The 18,071-nt window shown below is 48.2% G+C and overlaps 2 long non-coding RNA genes across 2 annotated transcripts; both read right to left on the bottom strand.

Annotated features, from left to right (window-relative positions):
• Positions 1-5,535: 5,535 nt before the first annotated feature.
• LOC143976122 (uncharacterized) lies at positions 5,536-5,919 on the bottom strand. The gene is made up of 2 exons (XR_013272523.1): positions 5,831-5,919; positions 5,536-5,735 (listed from the first exon to the last, which is right to left on the bottom strand). It is a non-coding gene; the product is annotated as an uncharacterized LOC143976122 (long non-coding RNA).
• A 3,890-nt stretch (positions 5,920-9,809) lies between these two features.
• LOC143976123 (uncharacterized) lies at positions 9,810-10,351 on the bottom strand. The gene is made up of 2 exons (XR_013272524.1): positions 10,106-10,351; positions 9,810-10,009 (listed from the first exon to the last, which is right to left on the bottom strand). It is a non-coding gene; the product is annotated as an uncharacterized LOC143976123 (long non-coding RNA).
• Positions 10,352-18,071: the final 7,720 nt, after the last annotated feature.

Consider the following 18,071-nt stretch of genomic DNA (forward strand, 5'->3'; position numbering starts at 1 on the left):
TCGGTCCACAATAGATAGGGTTGACGTGCACCACTGCTGACCGCTGCCCTATACTGCAGCAGTCCTTCATCGGTATAGGGACTAAGAGTTTTGTCACAGGGTCATTTAAAAAATGACAGGCAGAGGAAGAGGCAGGCCCTTCCGCAGGGGTGGTAGGGGTAGGGCAGGAGCAACAGGCTTGAGCCAAAGTGGGAAGTTGCAGAAGGTGCGTTCAATTACTTTAAAGGATGCACCAGACTTGGTTGAGTGGCTCGCTCAGCCTTACTCTTCTGCACCCTCCTCATCCTCTCGATCTGCACCCTCTTCTTCACTCTCTGCTATGTGCACCCCCAAAGACACTACCACCAACAACACGACCACCACCACCACCACCACATACCTTCCGCTTGAGTCACTGGAATTATTTTCCGATCCATATCAAGAGGACATTTCTGATGCGCAGCCACTCTTGGTATTGGATCAGGAAGAGGAGGTAGCAACAAGCGCTACTCAGCAGTCTGACGCCAGTACCCAGATCAGCCCAAGGAGGAGGTTGGTCCCCGGTGTTGCTGCCTACTCCGAGATCTCTACTTATAGCGGTGGGGAAGGTGACGTTGATGATGACGTGTCTAGTGATGTCACGTGGGTGCCCACAAGAGAGGAAGAGGAGGGGAGTTCAGAGGGAGATATGGACCAGCAGATAGGGAGGAGAAGCAGCAATGACTTACATTGCACAGCAGGGACAAAGCAGACTGCAAATGTATCAGGAGCGAGTCATCGACCATGTACGGTCACATCTGGCGCTCCCAGGACACCGGCACATGGCTCCGCAGTGTGGGCTTTTTTTAACGTGTCCGCTGCTGACAATAGCGTTGCCATCTGCAATCTTTGCAGTCAACGCGTTAGTCGCGGTAAGCCCAATACTCACCTAGGGACGACCGCCTTAAGAAGGCACATGAGCAGCCATCACCGAGCCCAGTGGGAGCAACGGAACACACAAAGCCACACTGCAGGCTCTCACCGTCCAGCCTCGTCTTCTACTTCTCCTTCTCCTCTCTCCTCACAATTGTCCTCCACTCCACCTTCCATCACGCCAAGCTCACATTTTTCTGCAAAAAGGCAGGCTTCCGTGGGCCTAATGTTTGAGCGTAAAAAAATGATGATGCCGGATAACCCTCTTGCCCAACGGTTGGCGGCTGGCTTGTCAGAACTCATAGCCCGCCAACTACTGCCATATAAACTGGTGGACTCGGAGGCCTTTCGCAAATTTGTGGCCATTGGAACACCACAATGGAAGGTCCCAGGAAGGAAGTATTTCTCAGAGAAGGGCATCCCAGAGCTATATGGCCATGTTCAGCGGCAAGTGAATGTATCTCTGGCACACAGTGTCGGTGCCAAGATACATCTGACCACAGACACGTGGTCTAGCAAACACGGGCAGGGAAGGTATATCAGTTTTACTGCCCACTGGGTGAACCTTCTGACGGCCGTCAAGCATGTAACCCGTGGCACCCGTGTAGATTTGGTTTTACCGCCACGGATTGCATGCAGGCCTGACTCTTCTTCTCCTCCTCCTACTCCATCCTCCTCCCTCTCCTCCTCAGCTGCCTCCTCCTTTTCCGCTGCTAGCGTCTCTTCCACTGCACCGCCCAAGCTCCCCAGAACCTATTCCACATGCCAGGTGAGACGTTGCCATGCCGTGCTGCGTCTGTTGTGCCTGGAAGCAAAGAGCCACACTGGCCCGGCACTCCTTTCAGCTTTGCGTTCACAGGCAGATGAGTGGCTAACACCGCTCAATTTGACAGTTGGTAAAGTGGTGTGTGACAACGGTGCCAATCTGCTTAGCGCATTGAAACAGGGCAAAATCACGCACGTGCCGTGCATGGCACACGTCTTAAACTTGGTCGTGCAGCGATTCCTTGTCAAATACCCTGGGGTCCAGGACATCTTGCGGCAGGCAAGGAAAATCTCGGCCCATTTCAGAAGATCTTACACGGCCATGGCTCGCCTTGCTGACATTCAGCGGCGACACCATCTGCCGGTCAGACGTCTTATTTGCGATTGCCCGACGCGATGGAACTCAACCTTCTATATGCTTGATAGGCTGCTCCAGCAGAAACGTGCAGTTAACGTCTACCTGTATGAACTCTGCGAAAGAAACGGTTCTGGGGAGCTGGGTTTTTTTTCACCGCGCCAGTGGCTGCTCATGCGCGACACATGCAGACTTCTGCGGCCATTTGAGGAGATCACCAAACTGGTCAGTCGCAGCCATGGCGCCATCAGTGACATGGTACCTTATGCCTTCTTTCTGGAGCGTGCATTGCGTCGTGTCATTGATCAGGCTGTGGAGGAGCAGGAGCGGGAAGATGAGGAAGTCGCAATGCTGGATGAATTCCCAGGGGGGGCTACTCTATCTGAGACAAGTCAACAACAGGAGTCTGATGAGGAGTCAGAGGAGGATGGTGCCGGGGCGGATGAGCAGGAGCAAGAAGAGCATGCTTTAAACCTTTCTGGGATCCCTGTTGTGCGAGGATGGGGAGAGGAGAATGAAGAGGACGACATTATCCTGGATGATGAGCAGGAGCCAGGCCACCACACCGCTTCCACTTTAGTGCAAATGGGGGCCTTCATGCTCCAGTGTTTTAATAGGGACCCCCGTATAAAAAGCATGAGGGTCAAGGACCAGTACTGGGTGGCAACGTACTTAGACCCCCGGTACAAACACAAAATGGCGGAAATGTTACCGCCGTCGCAGAGGGCTGTCAGAATGCAGCACTTCCAGGCCTTGCTTCGAGAAATGCTGCATTCTGCTTTTGCGTGCGCTGGCAGAGGAGCAATTCCCACTCCCAGAGAAGGATTTGCGGGTACCAATCCAACAGCGCCTGCAAGAAGAGGCCGGTTTGAAGATGTGTTGGTGACTTCGGATATGAGGTCATTCTTTCAGCCGACCCATCGACAGGTGTCATCCGGATCCAGCATCAGGGAACGCCTAGACCGTCAGGTGTCCGACTACATTGGGTTAACGGCCGATGTGGACGCTCTGAGGAGTGATGAACCCCTAGACTACTGGGTGGGCAGGCTTGACCTCTGGCCAGAGCTTGCCCAATTTGCAATCGAACTGTTGGCTTGCCCCTCATCCAGTGTCCTGTCCGAAAGGACGTTCAGCGCAGCAGGGGGGATTGTGACCGATAAGCGTACTCGCCTAGCTCACGACAGTGTTAACTACCTCACATTTCTAAAAATGAATGAGGCATGGATCTCGGAGGAATTCAACACATGTGACCAGTAGACCATGTATATGTCTATAAACTATTTTTTTAATCAAGCACACAGACCTTCTTAATTCATTTGGCTCACTTCCTTGACCCAAAAAAGCACACCGTACTATATGCCCCTACCCTCCTCTTTGAAGAGGTTGAGCGGTGTCATATTTCTACTGGGGCTGCTTATGATATCCCTGTGCTGTGCTGACTTCCTCCTGGGGGTTCTTATTATGAAGGGATCACACTATCCCTGTGCTGTGCTGACTTCCTCCTGGGGGTTCTTATTATGAGGGGATCACACCATCCCTGTGCTGTGCTGACTTCCTCCTGGGGCTGCTTACGGTGCTGCTGTCAGTGCTGTATGTCACGGTGCTGCTGTCAGCGCTGTATGTCACGGTGCTGCTGTCAGCGCTGTATGTCACGGTGCTGCTGTCAGCGCTGTATGTCACGGTGCTGCTGTCAGCGCTGTATGTCACGGTGCTGCTGTCAGCGCTGTATGTCACGGTGCTGCTGTCAGCGCTGTATGTCACGGTGCTGCTGTCAGCGCTGTATGTCACGGTGCTGCTGTCAGCGCTGTATGTCACGGTGCTGCTGTCAGCGCTGTATGTCACGGTGCTGCTGTCAGCGCTGTATGTCACGGTGCTGCTGTCAGCGCTGTATGTCACGGTGCTGCTGTCAGTGCTCTGTATTACGGTGCTGCTGTCAGATGCCTCTATCACGGTGCATGTGTCATTCCGGTATGTCACGCTGCTGGTGATCATCTCCTGCACCCTCTTCTTTGCCTACCCTGGTCCCTGACCTTCCCTCTCCTCCATTGCCTTCATTAGCTCCATAGTCCTGAATTGTTAGAACAATTTCCCAAATAAAATAAAAATGCTTGTAGTTATCGATCCCAAATTCACCTCATACATGTATTATGTCATTGTCCAGATGGTGGGACTACGTTTTACCCCCTAATAATTACCACGTGGCCGCAAATTCGACATGAAGGTTTGCAAAGTTCGCCTCCCATTGAAGTCAATGGGGCCCGCGGCGAACGTTCGGTTTCGCGAACGTTTGGGTCCGTTCGCATTTCGCGTTCGCGAAACGTCCCGTCGGAAGTTCGTCCATCACTATTCACTGATATACTAAAGCTGATCAAATAGTTCAGAAATAGATGACTTACATATATATATATATATATATATATACACACGCAGGCCATTCCTGGTGTACATTTTCAAATACACTTTCATGCAGGCAGGCAGGTGATTCGGTGATCTGCAGTGCATTAAATATATATACAGTCTCCTGCATATCTATATATCCACTGCATTCCAGTCTAGCCAAGTCTATATCTGGCTGCAGGCCATTCCTGGTGTACGTTTTCAAATATATTTTCAAGCAGGCAGGTGATTCAGTGATCTGCAGTGCATTAAATATATACTATATATCTCCTACATATATGCATATACATACATTACCTCTAAATAGGCTATCCCCCTTTAGTCCATCATAAACACATGCTGCCAGGCTCATTCGCTTTACAAACCGGTTGACGTCTGCTACCCCTCTCTGCCAATTCCTCCATTGGCTGTCACTCAATCAACAATTTAGATTTATTCAAGATACTAACAGTAACTTACAAAGCCATCCACAAACCTGGCCCCCACCTACATCTCTAACCTAGTCTCAACATGCCAACCAAATCATCCTCTTTGCTCCTCCCAAGACCTCCTGCTATCTAGCTCCCTTTTCACCCCATCCCATGCTCGTCTCCAGGATCTCTTCTTCTTCTTCTTGTTTGAAATCCCTGGCATTCCTGCTAGTCCCTCTGGTTTCCTATTAAAAACTGACGACACTAAGCAGGAGAACACACCGTGGTTAGTTCTCTAGCTGTGCTGGGGACTCAGCCTGCTTTCCTCCAATGATTAAACTTTTCCTGACACGCCCCCTCCCCTTGGACTGACTTTCACTGGGAAGTTCAGTGTGCTGCTGCGTCTCCCCTCCCCCAGCTCTTATGCAGCTGAAAGCAGAGGGAATGTGATCACCAATAAAAAAGGGAACAAGGGTATTTATAATGTTTTTTATATATCTATACCCAAATGTTTTACATTTCATTTCTATTTTAAACTCAGTGGGTTATTTTAGAAGGTGATCATTTACAATCACTTTAATGGAGTTGGTGAAGATATTAACATTCCACACACATCATGCATATACTGTATGTCCAATTATACAACAAACAACAAAGGATTCGCCCTGGGACTTTAAATGAAGTGGGCACTGTTTCCACCAGTAAACATAACAGTAGTAAATATAGTATATGGTTTATTCAAGTACAATTGTTTACATGGATAAATAACATCAACGGTTGCCAATTAAAAAATATATAAACAAGGAGTATTGGTACATAAATGTAGAAGTAGTACATGGTACACGGGCATCATACTACCCGACTAGTTTCGTGAGATCCAGCTCGCTCTTCAGGGGTGGATGTGTGTAACAATGTACCTAGGATGAACAAAAATATATATATTTGGCAATATAGCACAGTATTCGTTATAAAAGCACAGGGTAGGAGGGGTTGTAGGCCCCCCCATACTTACCACTGAGCTTGGCCATGGCTCCAGGTGTGCGGCCTCGAGACGGCGGCAGCAGATGCCTCCCCAGGGAGCTGAGGGGGCAGGATCAAATGGGACCCCATCCAGAGCCAAACGGAGAGCAGGCATGGCAACGGTGTAGTGATGTATCCCTAGGGTCCTCATTGGTCAATAAAAAGTATAGGCTGTGAACATAAGTATGTTTGTCAGGCATCTGAAGTAGTAGAGTAAAATCAATAGATATTGGTATAAAGACATGTATGCATGTATGCATGAATGAAAGGCCTGAGCCAAAGGTTGTAGGGCCATGAAGATGGTTAGAAACCTAGGACAACCGAGGGGTACTACCAGGTAAAAAAGTGGACAAGGAAAGGGGGGGAAAGAGGTGAACTACAATTGTGTGGGTAGTGATGTATCCCTAGGAACCTCATTAGTCCATAAAGCGTATAAGCTACAAACATATATGTTTATCAGGCATCTAAAGTAGTAAAGTAAAATCAATGAGTATAGGCATAAAGGTATGTATAGCCAAGTAAGGCCTGAATCAAGGATGGTAGGGACATAGAGATGGTGGAAAACATAGGGTAGCAAGAGGATACTAGCAGGTAACAAGATAAGAAAAGAAAAAAGGAGAGATATGGACACGTGTGGAAAAGACAGTATCCAAAAAAGTAAATAAATAAGAGTGAGGCCGCGTACACACGCGCGGACTGTTTGCCCAACCTTGTTCGTCAAACAGTTTCGGCAAACAGTCCGCTCAAAATTTGCATGAGCGGACTTGCCCACACACGAGCGGACTGTTTCAGAGAACTGTTTGCCAAACAGTTCGCTCAACTTTTGAAATGAACGCACTCGCCCACGTAAGGAGGTGGCAAATCCGCCCATTTCGAGCGCGTGTACAGGTAGGCGGGGCCCGCGAAGGAGACGTTGCGGGCTCCGCCGCCTGGAATGGGCTTAAAGGGGAACCCCAACGCCGAAAAAAATCGGCGTGGGGGTTCCCCCAAAGTCCACACCAGACCCTTGTCCGAACACGCTACCCGGCCGGCCAGGAAAGGGGGGCGAGCGAGCGCGCCCCCCTCCTGAGCCGTACCAGGCCGCGTGCCCTCAACATGGGGGGGTGCTTTGGGGAAGGGGGGGGCCGCGCGCCCCCCCCCACCCCAAAGCACCTTGTCCCCATGTTGATGAGGACAAGGGCCTCTTCCCGACAACCCTGGCCGTTGGTTGTCGGGGTCTGCGGGCGGGGGCCCCCGGATACCGGCCCCCCACCCTATGTGAATGAGTATGGGGTACAATGTACCCCTACCCATTCACCTGTGAAATAAAGTACAAAAAAAAACACAACACAGGGAAAAAATATTTTATTGCACAGCTCCGGGGGTCTTCCGTCTTCGGGGGTCTTCTCGCCGGACTCCTCCGCTATCTGTGTGTAGCTCTTTTGCTAGCTGAGGAGTCCGGCTTTCTTCCTCCCCGCCGCCGGCCTCTTCTCCCGACTTCGGGGGTCTTGTCCCCCTCTTCGGTTCTTCTGCCGGGCCACCGCGCCTTCTTGTAGCTCTTTTGCAGGCGGTGGCCCGGTCTTCTGTCGCCGCCTTCGGTTCTTCTGCCGGGCCACCGCGCCTTCTTGTAGCTCTTTTACAGGCGGTGGCCCGGTCTTCTGTCGCCGCTGTCGCTGTCGCCTTCCGTTCTTCTTCTTGTTCTTCTTCTTCTTCTCCAGGAGATGTTGACACGTCGCTCTCTCCGGCCGGAATGCCAGAGCCGCGCTGTGCGGTCACTTATATAGTGACAATGGGGCGGTGTCACATGGTATATGTCACATGGGTTGGTCACATGGTGACCCCGCCCCCTTACGATGTCATAGTCCCCATGTGACATCAACCCATGTGACCAACCCATGTGACATATACCATGTGACACCGCCCTATTGTCACTATATAAGTGGCAGCGGAGCGTGTCCCTGGCATTCCGGCCGGAGAGCTCGTCGAGTCAACATCTCCAGGAGAAGAAGAAGAAGAACAAGAAGAAGAACAAGAACGGAAGGCGGCGGCGGCGGCGACGACAGCGGCGACAGAAGACCGGGCCACCGCCTGTAAAAGAGCTACAAGAAGGCGCGGTGGCCCGGCAGAAGAACCGAAGGCGGCGACAGAAGAACGGAAGGCAGCGGCGACAGAAGCCCGGGCCACCGCGCCTTCTTGTAGCTCTTTTGCAGGCGGTGGCCCGGTCTTCTGTCGCCGCTGCCTTCCGTTCTTCTGTCGGCAGAAGAACCGAAGAGGGGGACAAGACCCCCGAAGTCGGGAGAAGAGGCCGGCGGCGGGGAGGAAGAAAGCCGGACTCCTCCGCTAGCAAAAGAGCTACACACAGATAGCGGAGGAGTCCGGCGAGAAGACCCCCGAAGACGGAAGACCCCCGGAGCTGTGCAATAAAATATTTTTTCCCTGTGTTGTGTTTTTTTTTGTACTTTATTTCACAGGTGAATGGGTAGGGGTACATTGTACCCCATACTCATTCACATAGGGTGGGGGGCCGGTATCCGGGGGCCCCCTTCTTAAAGGGGGCTCCCGGATTCCGATAAGCCCCCCGCCCGCAGACCCCGACAACCAACGGCCAGGGTTGTCGGGAAGAGGCCCTTGTCCTCATCAACATGGGGACAAGGTGCTTTGGGGTGGGGGGGCCGCGCGGCCCCCCCCTTCCCCAAAGCACCCCCCCATGTTGAGGGCACGTGGCCTGGTACGGCTCAGGAGGGGGGCGCGCTCGCTCGCCCCCCTTTCCTGGCCGGCCGGGTAGCGTGCTCGGACAAGGGTCTGGTGTGGACTTTGGGGGAACCCCCACGCCGATTTTTTTCGGCGTTGGGGTTCCCCTTTAAGCCCATTCCAGGCGGCGGAGCCCGCGACGTCTCCTTCGCGGGCCCCGCCTACCTGTACACGCGCTCGAAATGGGCGGACTTTCCGAGCGGGAACAGTTTGCTCATTTCGAAAGTAGCCTACACACGGGCGGACTGTTTGCTCAAACACAGTTTCAGCGGACAGTTTTTCGGAATTTCCGAAAGACTTTGTCCGTCCAACTGTCCGCTGAAACTGTCCGCTGAAAGCCCACACACGGGCGGACTGTCCGCCCAAACACTGTTCAGCGGACAAGGTTGGGCGAACAGTCCGCCCGTGTGTACGCGGCCTAAGTGCTCGTAAGATAAACGATGTGTGAGATATGCAAGTGTGCCTAAATAAAGTATCAAAGAGGTGAATATGGTAAGTACCTGAGTCAGGTAAATATCCTAAGTATAAAAGTAATGAGACACAGCAAGCAATCTCCACAGCTGTGTGTGTCCTCAGTGAAGAGTAAAATGAAATCCAAGCCATGCCTGACCTCCAATTTAACCCCGGAAGGCCCCAGGAGGCTTCGCCCCCAACACCATGTGTGGATGGCTGACATGTGAGTGCAGGGGGCACCCACTGTCATAGGAAGGCACGCAAATGCAAGCGTACCCCCATGCCATCTGATGATATAGTGCGTACAGCTATGCCGACATCTGCAAAATCGCAGACGCCATGCTTCTGAAGCCTAAACATGGTGCCGATGTGTAGGTGTCCCCATCCACCTGAAAGCAGATGGGGACAGCAGGAGACATGAAGGCCTCCCTTTATACACATCGCAGCTCCCAATGCGAGACAAAAATCGCTAGCGCCAACCGAGGAATCGCACACAGAGCCAGGGTATATAACAATACTGGAATAAAAATTGTGTTGGAGAATGAGTAACCTAGTATAGTATCAAAGTATAACAATTGTTTGTACATGTAAATACTGGCGGGGGTGACAACAGACCAGGTTTGGGCTAATGGGTGTCTTCCACCCGGGTTCAATATAGAGATAAAGGAAAAGGTCTGGTGTCCCCAGCGACACACTTCCATCCCTGTAATATACAACAAACAACAAAGGATTCGCCCTGGAACTTTAAATGAAGTGGGCACTGTTTCGACCAGTAAACATAACAGTAGTAAATATAGTATATGGTTTATTCAAGTACAATTGTTTACATGGATAAATAACATCAACGGTTGCCAATTAAAAAATATATAAACAAGGAGTATTGGTACATAAATGTAGAAGTAGTACATGGTACACGGGCATCATACTACCCGACTAGTTTCGTGAGATCCAGCTCGCTCTTCAGGGGTGGATGTGTGTAACAATGTACCTAGGATGAACAAAAATATATATATTTGGCAATATAGCACAGTATTCGTTATAAAAGCACAGGGTAGGAGGGGTTGTAGGCCCCCCCCATACTTACCACTGAGCTTGGCCATGGCTCCAGGTGTGCAGCCTCGAGACGGCGGCAGCAGATGCCTCCCCAGGGAGCTGAGGGGGCAGGATCAAATGGGACCCCATCCAGGGCCAAACGGAGAGCAGGCATGGCAACGGTGTAGTGATGTATCCCTAGGGTCCTCATTGGTCGATAAAAAGTATAGGCTGTGAACATAAGTATGTTTGTCAGGCATCTGAAGTAGTAGAGTAAAATCAATAGATATTGGTATAAAGATATGTATGCATGTATGCATGAATGAAAGGCCTGAGCCAAAGGTTGTAGGGCCATGAAGATGGTTAGAAACCTAGGTAACAAAGTGGACAAGGAAAGGGGGGAAAAGAGGTGAACTACAATTGTGTGGGTAGTGATGTATTGCTTGCTGTGTCTCATTACTTTTATACTTAGGATATTTACCTGACTCAGGTACTTATATACCATGCCTTCAGTCCCTGACTGTCTCCTGTACCATGCCTGCAGTCCCTGGCTGTCTCCTGGACCATGCCTTTAGTCCCTGACTGTCTCCTGTACCATGCCTGCAGTCTCTGACTGTCTCCTGTAGCATGCCTGCAGTCACTTCTGCCTGTTGTCTCCTCCTTCCCTCTACCAGCGGTCACCTCTGCCCCCATGTCTCCCAATAACCCCATATCCCCATCCCCCCGCCCAGTGATCACAGCCTTTCCATCTAAACTCTCCCACCCCACAATCCCTATTTCACCCCACCCTCAACTACCTTGCCCTCACTTACCCCTCCCCTCCCACCCTGCCATCACCCAGCTCCCAAACAACAACCCCCCGCCACCTCCCAAACCACCCCTCTTTTTAGGCGATTGGCATTGGCGAGTACATGATGCCAAGTACCGCTATTCATACTCGGTGTCAAAAAAGTGGCATCGGTGCATCCCTAATATATAGACAAATTTTTGATCAAAATTATTTTGCTTTATACTCACCTCTCCGCCAGCTTCTGGGTCTTCAGGGAGTTCCGTCAGAGTATCAAAAGGGTTAACACGGACCATAAACTTCTCTCACGTCTCCTTAGATCTCAGCAGGGATTCCAGGTCATGGGTAGAAAGAAAAGATCTAAGTGTTCACCGCTTAAGTATAAGATTAAATTTTTGTGTTTAAACACAAACTACTCACATAAAGATGATAAAAACACCAGCATTTAAAGCCGACAATCGTGTTAGTTCTGTAGGGGTGACCTCATGCTTAGCTGTTCCACCATACGCGTTACGTTCAATCAGAAGTTCGCCGGCACCGGGCTCCTCCCCCCTTCCCTTCGTTAGCAGACAGAGGTACTTGGAGAAGGGGGGAGTCCGGTGACGTCGATGTCTGTGACGTTAAAAACAAAAATGTAATCTTATACTTAAGCGGTGAATACTTAGATCTTTTCTTTCTACCCATGACCTGGTGTCCTTGCAGAGATCTAAGGAGATGTGAGAGAAGTTTATGGTCCGTGTTAACCCTTTTGATACCTGCCTTCATGACCACCTGTTTGCACAGGGGTCCATGCCATAAGGTGAGAGTGATTAGTTAGACTGGAGGCGGAGGGATTGTCATGCTACTGTGGAAAAAAATGACTTACGTCAGTGCTACAGTTTGAATTTAAAACGTATTTGTGTGAACTGTAAAGTTAAGTCATGGATTGTGGAAACTAACTAGTGCCGGGTGATTGTATATAGTTTATACCACATTTACCACTGACTAATGCAGAGTTGCAATGCAAGGAGATCAGCTAAAAGTAGTTGGATCTGTATGTGCGTTATAATTAATCAAAATTAGTCGATTATTCGATTTAAAAAAAATTTATTAATCAAACATGAACATTTTAATCAGTAACAGCTCTAATGATATTATTATTTAGGGCAGTAAACAATTACCAAGTATCCATTTGGCCTATAATTACTAATACTATATTCTGCTCATTCTTTTAGTCCTATTAGGTAGTATGAAGCAACAGTTAGCTTTTGAATGGAAAAGTCAGTCCCGTGGATTTTCCTTTTAATGTGGAAATGCGAGTCACATAGTAAGTTATGATATAATGTATGAGGTGCTTTGGAAACTGATTGCATCTCTCTTCCCCAGCCTCTAAAATACCTCCATGAAACAGTTGTTTGATAATTTGACTTTGGACCATGATACAAAAAGAATTTAGGAAATATCAGTGATCCATATACTGTAGCTGTTGGGCAGTTTGGAGTTCTTCTCAGTTTTCACAAGAATATTGAATATTGGGTAAAGACAAGCTGATATCTCAGTTCAATCCTGGGTTTGATTCTGTTACATCAGTCATCTTTCACCATCTCACAGAAAGTAATTATTGTTGTCATGCTCTAGGAGCTTCCAATCCACCTTTCCAGAATTTTATCCATTTCCATGATCAGGGGTTCACCTTTAAGGGCTAATTTACACTTGCTTCAAAACAAGGTTTGTTAAAGCTCTCTGAATGCCAGTCAAAACTCCTGTCACTAAAAAAATGGTTAGCTTACAGTCCTGTTTACACCTTTTCCTTGGTGCTTCAAAGAGACTTTGATGAGGCTTCAGTGGAGCTTTGGTGGAGCTTTGGTGGGGCTTTGGTGGGGCTGCAGTGGGGTTTCAGTGGGGCTTCAAGTGAGCTTTGCCATAAACTTCTATGAAGGCTTTGAAGACGCTTTGTCATGCCACCGAAGCTACATGGGGTATAATTTTTGAAGCAAAGTCAAAGCAAAAGCAGGTGTAAACAGGACTGTAAGCTAACCATTTTATTTAGTGACAGGAGCTTTGACTAGCTTTCAGAGAGCATTAAAAATGCCTGTCTGAAGTCTTGTTAAACCCAAAGCAATTGTAAATGAGTCCTAAAGGTAAGTTGCTCAGTTTTAGCAACCTTTACTACAACCTCATAATGAAATTCTGCCATCAGCAATTAGTTGTTGCCATTTTCTATAGGCCCATTTCCACCCCATATGGCCTTAAATCAGGGGTCTCAAACTGGCGGCCCTCCAGCTGTTGAAAAACTACAAGTCCCATGAGGCATTGCAAGGCTGACAGTTAAGAGCAAGACTCCCAAAGGCAATGGCATGATGGGACTTGTAGTCTCGCAACATCTGGAGGGCCACCAGTTTGAGACCCCTGCCTTAAATAGAGATGTCCCTCAGATCATTAACCACTTCCCGAATGGCGCACGCCGATGTACGTTGGCAGAATGGCCAGTGTCATTTACACAGGAATCAGTGCATTTGTATATCACTGATTGCTGTATAAATGACAATGGTCCCAAAAATGTGTCAAAAATGTCCAATGTGTCTGTCACAATAAAAATTGCTGATTGCCACCATTACTAGTAAAAAAAAAAAAATGATTAATAAAAATGCCATAAAACGATCCCCTATTTTGTAAATGCTATAACTTTTGCGCAAACCAATCAATATCTCTTATTGCAATTTTTTTTTACCAAAAATATGTAGAAGAATACGTATCAGCCTAAACTAAGGAAAAAAAACGTTTTTATACATTTTTGGGGGATATTTATTATAGCAAAAAGTAAAAAATTATGAGTTTTTTTCAAAATTGTCACTCTTTTTTTGTTTATAGCGTAAAAAATAAAAAACACAGGGGTGATCAAATACCACCAAAAGAAAGCTCTATTTGTGGGAAAAAAAGGACGTCATTATTGTTTGGGAGCCATGTCGCAAGACTGCACAATTGTCAGTTAAAGCGACGCAGTGCCGAATCGTCAAAAGTGGTCTGGTTTTTGGCCAGCAAAATGGTCCTGAAAGTGATTAAGAATGTTATTCCACTGAGCAGGACCATAAGATTTGGACACTCTGGCACTGCCTAAGGCCTGGGGCCAGTAGGGGTGAGAGACTCCTAGTACTTCCTGCAACAGGGGGAATCTGATAGTCAGGGGTGATATTTGTGCGATGGGGGGCAATTATATGCACCAATCTCTATACAGGATTGGTGCTTATAATTGCTCCCCCCCTGCTACACTGAACACTCCCGACTGTACATCAGATTCCCTATGCTCTCTGGACCCCCTGTATGCTTCCCTGGCCCCCCTTGCTCCCCCATAGTGCTACCAGCTTCCCTCCTCTCCGTTCCTGCCGGCTGCTGTGGGGGATGTGTTATGATGGAGAGTGAGGAAACGCACCAGTAAATATGTAACTTACAGGCTCCATCCTTTTCTGAATGGTTACATGATCTCCCCAGCAGCCAGCTTCAGTGAAGAGGAGAGATTGCTGACAATGGTTGCAGAACCTATGCAATGACATCACCTATAGACTTGTGGTCCTGCTGTAAATCATTCCCCAGCTGGCCGCTGGGGAGATCATGTAACCCGACCAGACCACCCTCATAATAGCTCCGCAAATGCATTGCCTATTGGCTCACCATATCCTGGAGGTGACATCATCCCCCAGCTCTCTGTGTGTTCCATATCAAGGAAGTATCGATAACCACTGGTGCGGCCCACTCTGAGCCACCAGTGAGAAGCTTTCCTAATGCACTCTCTCCACGGACACCCAGCAATTTTTGCCCAATGCTTTTACTACTTTACTCTTGTGAGTACCTATACTCGTTTGTGTGTTAAATGTACTTTTTTACTGCACTTAGAGTGGCACCTGTGTTTTTTCCTCAGCCGCCCCTGCGCATGTACTGATAGCTTGACATTATTGTTATTAAAACATCTTTTCAGATATATCAACAGTAGACATCTTTGTCGGTATCTTAGCCATGAGGGGGCAGGCCCAGACTGGCCATAGGGCAGACCAGGCATTTGCCCGGTGGGCCGGGGCCGCCCGTGGCCTGTTGATGATCAGGCCGCACAGCGGGAGGTAAGCGGCAGGCGCGGCCTGATCGTGGGTAATACAGGCCATGGCGCCGCTCGCCTACCGCCATACGGCCGTGCCTGTGTCATGCGGAACTGGCGGCTGCATAGGCTGTGCTTTGTGTCTCTCTCACACACAGCTCAGCCTCAGCGCTGCGCTGACAGTTCCCCTCTCCTCCTCCAACTGTGGGTGTCTGCACGGTGGGGAAAGCTTCTGCTGTCACTATTCCCCCCTCGCTCCCCCTCCCCTTCTCACGTCGGCAGCAGGGGAAGAGAAGGCATTCCTGTATGGTCGTTTTCACTCCCCATTGGCCAAAACAGAGGGCCAATCAGAAGAAACTAGAGGGGCATCATGGGAAATGTAGTCCCAGAGATACATGGTACCATTGGTCTCAGCAGGGAGCAGACTACAGTCCCCAGCATGCACTCTGCTGGGGTGAAAGATAAAACCTAGAAACAAGCTGAGGAGTGCTTGTAGCAGCTACTACAGGAGACATGGCAAATGAAACAGAGGACTGTGCTGGGGGAACTAATAGCCCCAGCACAACCAGAGAGAGAGCTACGCTGTACCTGCACCACCAGAGAGTCACGCTGCTCCGGACCACCAGAGAGAGCCACACTGCAAGGCACCACCAGAGAGAGCCACGCTGCACCGCACCACCAGAGAGAGCCACACTGCACCGCACCACCAGAGAGCCACGCTGCACCACACCCCCAGAGACAGCCACACTCCACCACGCCCCCAGAGAGAGCCACGCTGCACCGCACCCCCAGAGAGAGCCCCGCTGCACCGCACCCCCAGAGAGAGCCCCGCTGCACCGCACCCCTAGAGAGAGCCACGCTGCACCGCACCACCAGAGAGAGCCACCCTGTACCCGCACCACCAGAGAGAGCCACCCTGTACCCGCAGCACCAGAGGGAGCCACCCTGTACCCGCAGCACCAGAGGGAGCCACCCTGTACCCGCGCCACCAGAGGGAGCCATGCTGTACCACACCACCAGAGAAAGAGCCACATTGTACCTGCACAACCAGAGAGAGAGACACGCTCTACCGCACTGCCAGAGAGCAGGTCAGTGTCACTGGGCCATGGACACAATAGGAGACAGACAGTACTGGCATGGCCACAATAGGACTGGGACACTATAATATAAAGGGGACTGCCCTGTAAAAGGGCACTGTAATCATTGCAGTGCCCCTTTTTAGTGCAGTTCGGGCCTGTGAGGGGGGAAAGTTCCTCATATTCATATTCTGTATGTCATAGTCTAAAATAAACAACTGTTTAAGCAAAATTGAAATTGAAGATTGAGACAACCAGGCAACTAGTATTTTCATTAGAAGGTCAAAAATGATAAACACCACATTTCGGTTAATTGTTTTTTTAAATCTAAACTGATTTCTTATCTATGATGGGGACTCATTGAAAATAAATGGTACTACTGCACACTACTATGTATAGGAGTTATGCAGCATGCATTACCAAAAAACATCCTGGCATCAATTGGCCCTTCGACTTTGCACACCTTTCATTTTTATGCACATGGAATGTAGTTGGGTCATTTAAACTGATATTTCAATTGGGTTTTAAAAACCAGCACTCAGATAAATGTAATTTCATTGCAGGTAGTGCTACAGCTTATTATGTAACAGAGAATAACAGTGACTGGTTGGAACCTTACATTATGTAGGTTTACTCTTCATTTTTATTCTGGCATAGATCTCTTTTAATAAGTGATTGACACCTTGATAATTCAATTTAAAGTTTTACTGCTAAAAGTCTATTTTCTTTTTTATTTCTACTTCAAATTTCACAATGAATCTGGTAAAAGGTCTCTTTTAACTGATGACTCTATCCCAGTGCATATGCATAGTGAATAAAATGTAAATGAAAAATGTAAATCCCGTCAAGCTGCTCGGTGATGTTGCAATGGTAAAATCAAGCTTTAATGAACAGGGCCTTTTGTGGTTACAAAGTTGTCCTTTTGGCAATTCATCCTGATTCTTTGTGAAAGAATAACTATGCTCCTAAGTCAGCTTATTCCCCATTGTCATCAGTTAAAAAAGGTAGAATTTGACTCTGTATAAATGATGGTAAAACTATATCCCACTGTCAGTGTTTTATATATTTAAATTATCTCCTTTTTTTAACTACTTGAAGACAAGGCCTTTCTGACACTTTGTTTACAAGTAAAAATCTGTATTTTTGCTAGAAATGACCCCCTAAAATGATATATATATGTATATATATCTATATATCTATAAATAAACATATACATACACACCATATACCATATTACCAAAAGTATCGGGGATGCCTGCCTTTCAATATTGAGTTGACTATTTGCAGCTATAACAACTTTAACTCTCCTGAGAAGGCTGTCCACAAGCTTTAGGAGCGTGCCTATGGGAATGTTTGAACATTCTTCCAGAAGTGCATTTGTGAGGTCAGTCACTGATGTGGACGAGAAAAGGCCTGGCTTGCAGTCTCTGCTCTAATTCATCCCAAGGGTGTTGCCACCGGAAGTGACATTTGCATGTCACAGTCAACTGGAGACTGTCAGGAAGAATTTAGTGCAGTAGTGCAATCCACACTGACACTCTCCTTGTACGTATTTTGTATGAGGGACGGGTTTGGGTTACAATAAATGTGTGAAACAGGATTACGCTATCTTGGAATCTTTTGTTTTTCCATAATTGTATTTGACTGGAGCGTTTCACACTTTCTAACCCGGCCTGCAATGCTGATAACTTTCCTTTTAAAGTAACACAAGGATTAACTTTAAGGCTCTGGTGAGTGTAACCCCTTAGGGGAGTGTGTCTTACGTGGTGAAGATCTGGGTGTTTGGTGCACGCTTTGACAACTATTGGGATCAGATGCTATCTTCAGAGCTGAACTCACTATACGTCATTTCATCATGTCTTATGTTTATAAACCTATTTAGAAATTTGGCGGACTAACACAAGTGCTGTTATAATGTGGGACTGACACAGTGATTTAACTGAACTTTCTTATGTTATTGTATTGTACTTTACTGATTTTATAACAGCAGCTTCCAACTGTTTATATCCATTTGATCAATACTAGTGCTTAAAGGGATAATAACAGTTTTGTGCATGAATATTATTTATCTGTTTACAACCTACAAGTA

Source organism: Lithobates pipiens, unplaced genomic scaffold (genome assembly GCF_037356315.1).
Source record: "Lithobates pipiens isolate NorthernLeopardFrog02 unplaced genomic scaffold, aLitPip1_a1.2 Scaffold_13, whole genome shotgun sequence".
In the NCBI taxonomy this organism is placed as follows: domain Eukaryota; kingdom Metazoa; phylum Chordata; class Amphibia; order Anura; family Ranidae; genus Lithobates; species Lithobates pipiens.